Source organism: Loxodonta africana, chromosome 1 (assembly GCF_030014295.1).
Source record: "Loxodonta africana isolate mLoxAfr1 chromosome 1, mLoxAfr1.hap2, whole genome shotgun sequence".
Classification (NCBI taxonomy): domain Eukaryota; kingdom Metazoa; phylum Chordata; class Mammalia; order Proboscidea; family Elephantidae; genus Loxodonta; species Loxodonta africana.
This window is the reverse complement of record NC_087342.1, coordinates 79,873,763-79,880,423: the sequence shown is the minus strand read 5'-3', so window position 1 is coordinate 79,880,423 and position 6,661 is coordinate 79,873,763. Positions and strand designations below refer to the sequence as shown.

General features: G+C 39.7%; 1 non-coding gene across 1 annotated transcript; it reads left to right on the top strand.

Annotated features, from left to right (window-relative positions):
* The first annotated feature begins 6,226 nt into the window (after positions 1–6,226).
* On the top strand, positions 6,227–6,301 carry TRNAK-UUU (transfer RNA lysine (anticodon UUU)). Its single transcript has one exon. It is a non-coding gene; the product is annotated as a tRNA-Lys (tRNA).
* The last annotated feature ends 360 nt before the right edge of the window (positions 6,302–6,661 follow it).

The window sequence follows — 6,661 nt, the reverse complement described above, 5'->3', positions numbered from 1 at the left end:
TTTATCCATTCATCCACTGATGGGCACCTTTGTTGTTTCCATCCTTTTCTATTGTAAACAGTGCTGCAATGAACATGGCTGTGCATATATCTCTTCGTGTAAAGGCTCTTATTTCTCTAGGATATATTCCAAGGACTGGGATTGCTGGATCCTATGGTAGTTCTATCTCTAGCTTTTAAGGACGTGTCAAATTGATTTCCAAAGTTGTTGTCCCATTTTACACTCCCACCAGCAGTGTATAAGTGTTCCAATCTCTCCACAACCTCTCCAACATTTATTATTTTCTGTTTTTTGGATTAATGCCAGCCTTGTTGGAGTGAGATGGAATCTCTTTGTAGTTTTGATTCACATTTCTCTAACGGCTAATGACTGTGAGCATTTCCTCATGTATCTGTTAGACATCTGAATGTCTTCTTTAGTGAAGTGTCTGTTCATATCTTTTACCCATTTTTTGATTGCGTTATTTGTCTTTTTGTAGTTCAGTTTTTGCAGCGTCACATAGATTTTAGAGACCAGGCGCTGATCGGAAATGTTGTAGCTAAAAACATTTTCCCAGTCTGTAGGTAATCTTTTTACTCTTTTGGTGAACTCCTTGGATGAGCATAGGTATTTGATTTTTAGGAGCTCCAAGTTATCTAGTTTTTCTTCTGCATTGTTAATAATGTTTTGTATACTGTCTATGCCATGTATTAGGACTCCTAACATTTTCCCTATTTTTTCTTCCATGATCTGTATCGTTTTAGATTTTATATTTAGGTCTTTGATCCATTTTCAGTTTGTTTTTGTGCATGGTGTGAGGTATGGGTCTTGTTTCATTTTTTTTTTTTTTTTTTTTGGAGATGGATATCCAGTTATGCCAGCACCATTTGTTAAAAAGACTGTCTTTTCCCCATTTAACTCTTTTGGGGCCTTTGTCAAATATCAACTGCTCAGATGTGGACGGATTTATGTCTGGATTCCAATTCTGTTCCATTGGTCTATGTATCTGTTGTTGTACCAGTACCAGGCTGTTTTGACTACTATGGGAGTATAATAGGCTCTAAAATTAGGTAGAGTGAGGCCTCCCACTTTGTTCTTCTTTTTCAGTAATGCTTTACTTATCCAGGGCCTCTTTCCCTTCCATATGAATTTGGTGATTTGTTTCTCTAACTCACTGAAAAATGTCATTGGAATTTGGATCAGAATTGCATTAAATCTATACATGGCTTTTGGCAGAACATTTTTAAAATGGTAAGTCTTCCTCTCCATGAGGAGGTATGTTTTTCCACTTATGTAGGTCTCTTTTGGTTTCTTGTAGAAGTGTGTTGTAGTTTTCTTTATAAGTCTTTTAGATCTCTGGTAAGATTTATTCCTAAGTATTTTATCTTCTCGGGAACTACTGTAAATGGTATTGATTTGGTGATTTCCTCTTCGATGCTCTTTTTTTTAGTATAGAGGAATCCAACTGATTTTTGTATGTTTATCATGTATCCTGATGCTACGGTGAACTCTTCTATTAGTTTCAGTAGTTTTCTGGAGGATTTCTTAGGGTTTTTCTGTGTATAAGATCATGTCATCTGCAAATAGAGATAATTTTACTTCTTCCTTGCCAATGTGGATCCTTTTATTTCTTTATCTAGACTAATTGGTCTAGCTAGGACCTCCAGCACAATGTTGAATAACAGTGGTGATAAAGGGCATCCTTGTCTGGTTCCCCATCTCAAGGTGAATGCTTTCAGGCTCTCTGCATTTAGGATGGTGTTGGCCATTGGCTTTGTATAAATGCCCTTTATTATGTTGAGAAATTTCCCTTCTATTCCTATTCTGCTGAGAGTTTTTATAATGAATGGGTGTTGAACTTGTCAAATGCCTTTTCTGCATCAATTGATATAATCATGTGATTCTTGCCTTTTGTTTTATTTATATGACGGATTACATTAATTGTTTTTCTAATTTCGAACCGTCCTTGCATACCTGGTAGGAATCCCACTTGGTCATGGTGAATTATTTTTTTTTGATACGATGTTGAGTTCTACTGGCTAGAATTTTATTGAGGATTTTTTCATCTAAGGTCATGATGGGTAAAGGGTATAGGCCTATAATTCTCTTTCTTTGTGATGTTTTTACCTGGTTTTGGTATCAGGGACATGCTGCCTTCATAGAATGAGTTTAGGAGTGTTCTGTCCTTTTCTATGCTCTGAAACACCTTTGGTAGTAGTGGTGTTAACTGTTCTATGGAAGTTTGGTAGAACTCTGCAGTGAAGCCGTCCAGACCAGAGGTTTTTTTTGGGGGGGGTAGTTTTTTGATTACCTTTTCAATCTCTTCTGAGAGACACTCTAGTTTTTCTTTAGGAGAAAGACCTGGCAATCTGCTCCCATAAAGATTTCAGCCTAGGATACCCTATGGGGCAGTTGTACTCTTTCACATGGGGTCACTATGAGTCAAAATCAACTTGATGACACCCAACAACAACTAGTTTTTTTTTTTCAGTTCTTATTCATGGAAATAATTCAAGAAGGTGAGACAAAGTCACCGTTTCTCACCTCGGAATATGAGGACCCACAGTGTTTGCCCACTGATAAGGAGGGGGGAGTTCAAAGAGGGGCAAGGGACTGCGAGAGAGCAATGGAAGTCTCCCACCTCCACAGTGAAACACTCCTCAAGGGCCAAAGTCTGGGGCCAGGAGGACAGGAGGTGAGAACTGCCAACACCCTCCACTTTTCTCTCCACACAACAAAACAGCCACAGAAACAAAAATACACAAATCAGAATTTAATCCCTTTCAGTGGCTCCCCCTTTTCTCAAAGCATCTGCACGTCACTTTGTCTGCAGGTGGGTGTGTGGTCAGGGGACCAGGCTCTGGGTGGATGCTTCCTGCCTGGCATCCCCTTTGGGGAGGGGGTACATGACACAGTTGCTTCTGTCCCAAAGCTCCTGATGGCCCCACAGGGTTTCGAAGGCTGCACCTATTTATGGAAGCAAACCGCCACAGCTTTGACCAGCTGAGCTGCTGGTAGGTTTGAACAACCAGCTGAGCTCTTAATCACAGTGTCACCAGGGTCCCTTCGCTAAAGATTATAGCCTTGGAAACCCTATTGGGCAGTTCTACTCTGTCCTATAGGGTTGCTCTGAGTCGATTGTGAGTCAGAATCAACTTAATGGCAAAGGTTTTTTTGACACCCTGAATCTGGACTACTAGCCTTCAAAACTGTGAGATAATAAATATCTGTTGTTTAAAGCCACCTACTTGGTGATACATTCACGAATTGCTTAAGAACCGCAATACATTCTGTGCAAGAGGAGCATTATGTGATTTGGACTTTGTGCAAAAGTCCTGTATTACATATAGGCAGTCCCTGGATTACAAATGAGTTCAATTCCTAAGTATGTCTTTTAATCAAATTGGGATAGTTAGGTGTGCTTCATAGCTGATGTCAGTTAGTCAAATGTTTATAGTATATAGTACAGCATGTAGTGTACCTTTCTATGCATAAACATTTCCAGATACACTAAAACTTCTTAAACATAGTAATACTGTAATAATAATAATAATAATGTTTTGATGCACATGGCAAAGTAATGCCTGTTTGTTATTATGAATCATTGTATGTACCTTAAATATTTAATATAACAGGATTTATAGGGGTTGGTTTGTACCTAATTCATAATCTTGGGACTGCCTGTAATCCTAAATAGTTTTATCTTCTCTCTTATAAATTTTATTTTAGTTCTTACTTGTCCTTGTGAAGTCTTTCCACCTTCCTGAAGAATGGAAAAACACTTATATCAACTCTCTGGTCCTGTCTTGCACAGATAACCTCTTCTCCAGTTCAGCAAAACCGGACTGAGGCTTAGCAGGTGCAGGGAAAGTAGCTAAACTTGACAATCATGGGCAGAAAGATATTAAAAGGTAATATGATAAACACTAATGATCCTCCAACATAAAGACATAAGGGTCATATATGCTACAGGCTGAATTTCAGTGGCTCCAAAGCTTGGGAATAGCCTGAGAACGTTTTAAAAATATGGATTCCTGGGTCCACTGCTCAGCTTCTGATTTACTGAAATACGATGCTGTCATAAATCTATATAATTTAGAATTGTCTCCCGGTGATACTTATCAGTGGTTAAGCACTTAGCGTTTCAAACTCACCAGCCACTCCATGGGAGAAAAATGTGGCAGTCGACTTCTTTGCAGTTCTAATGTGTCCTATAGGGTCACTGTGAGTCGGAATGCACTGGACAGCAACAGGTTTAACCTTTGTGGAATCGACACAACCTCAGTGGCAAAGGGTTTAGTTTGAGTTTTTGGTTTGTTTATTGATCTGTGACAGGAGACACTTAACTCAAACTCCACCCCTCCCCTCCTGCAACAACTCTGCACCCAGACATTGGAAGTCAATTTAAGAAGCTTCCACTTCTTGCCCAACAATAAACAGGAGACCAAGTAGGGACTGGAAACTTCGGGCTTCTGATCTAGAATCAGAGACCTATCCCTCAGGCCACATGACCAACACGCCAAAGGAGTAGTCCAAACCTGAAAGTGAAAGAGTTGCTAGGAAGCATTCAGTTTCTGTTTTCAAATTTTTAACTTTGCAATTGGAGGAAAATTTAACAACGTTAGAAAAAGGAATCAAGCATCACCTGAAAGCTCTGAAAATAATTACTTAGAATGAATAAACTGTGAGATTGTGACATGATCAGAAGTGACATACTTGTTTGAGGACTCACTGGTATAAGTCACGATCATAATGATGTGCTTGGGTGGAGAAACATGAGCCAAGAGCTAAATTCTGCAATAAAGGGATGCAGATGACAGCAAGAGAGGGAGAACCATATGATGGTATGTTTGGACCTTTTCGGTCTCAAAGATGAGATGGTGTTCCTCCAGGGAGAAAGGTTTGAAAGCTCAAACAAGAGCGCCCCTTGTCAGAAATGCCAGCTTTTAACATTAGAAAAATATTTTATTATAATCCATTCATAACATATGTTTTGACAACTTGGTCCTCTATCAACAGGTAGAAGAATCACCTGAAATGCCGATGGGCCAGGGTTGTGGGTCCCAAACCTCCCTGGGAGAGTGGTCCTGATCTCTGAGGTGCAGTCTGGTGACTTTCAAGCTACTTCAGGTAGGGAGAAGAGAGCCAAAATACCTTGGAAGACTTCTTGATTCATTGAAAGGCTAACCCCCCTAGATATTGTGCTTAAAAGTTTTCTCTAGTTCCCTTGCAGATTGACACACAAGCCAATCCAAGGTGAGTTTGTGTGACCCACCCCCAACTATGCTTTATATATTCGTAGGGTACGAGAGATGAGAAAATCACAAATTCCTAAAGTAACTACAAAGTCTCTCAGTTTTCACATAGTCTTGGTTTCTTGGAAGTGCTGAATTATTTGGAAGAAATAAACAATAGTCTTTGCCATATCCCAAGCTGTCTTTCCTCTCCATGCCAATCCTAGATAGATTAGTCTTTCCTTCACCCCAAAACTTCCTCTTTTGTTCCTGGATTCCCTGTAGAGAATTTTTTCCAGGTTTAGGCCAAAACTCACAACTGTCTTAGATCGTATTATGGATGAATGTCCTAATGTACACTAATTTATGAAGATAATTATCCTTCTCCTTTGGGTGTGAGCAGCAAATAATGAATAAAGACAAGAAGAAGGAGAAGGAAGAGGACAAGGATTAGAAAGAAAATGGGGAGTGACTTACTCATGGCAGACAAGCTGCATCATTAAGAAATGCAAGCATAGAGATGCAGAAGATTAAACCGAGGTTTCTTTGCTTGCCCACCGTTACAGAATGTTCTAGTGGGTCTTCAAATTCTATTTCCTTCAAGTCTTTTCTCCTCTGCCTCCCAAGGCTGCAAAAGAGTTGTACAAGACAGTGCAGAGAGACAGGAAGAGTAGCGTGAGTATTTCTTCAAGAAAAATAGGTGCAGGTGGGGAAATAAGAAATGAAGGGATAAAATCACAACGCTTGGCAAGAGATAAAGTAGTCTGGGTCTAGCCCTGTGGTCTGAAACCTGGCAGTGCTTTATCTGGAGATCAAGCTCTGGTTCTGAAAATCTAAAGAGATACAAGGCAAAGAGAGGAATAGGGAAATGCTACCAGGGATTATAACATCTCTTTCAAACAAAATCTTCTTGGTAGTGAAGAGAATTCAAGGAGAATATTTGAGGCCATGACCTACAAATAATTGGCAACATAAATGCACCTAAATTAGGCACTCAGGAAACATATTAGACAGCCCGTGGATAGTTCAGCTGGTAGAGCATCAGACTTTTAATCTGAGGGTCCAGGGTTCAAGTCCCTGTTCAGGCAGTCTTTCATTTGACTCTAATTAGTTCTCTTACAAGCCCTCCTTCTTCACTCCTCTCTTCCCGCTCTTTGCTCTACAGGAAACTAAAGAGAGCCAGAACTGGAAAAGAAATTATAGCACTCTGCCCAGTCATGGTCTGTTTTGTCACATTCTAGCCAATAAGACAAATCTTGCAGTAATGCAGAGGAAAAAGACAAAAAGTACAGATAGCAAGGAGAAAGATAGTCAGGATTTCGGGATATTTTGCATTTGGGGAGCTAGAAAAGATGCAATGCCTTTCACTGAGCACAGAAAGAGGTTTGTATAGTTTTGCTTGTACACTGATAGACACTTTGTTTACTTTTTGCTTTATGGAATGTTTA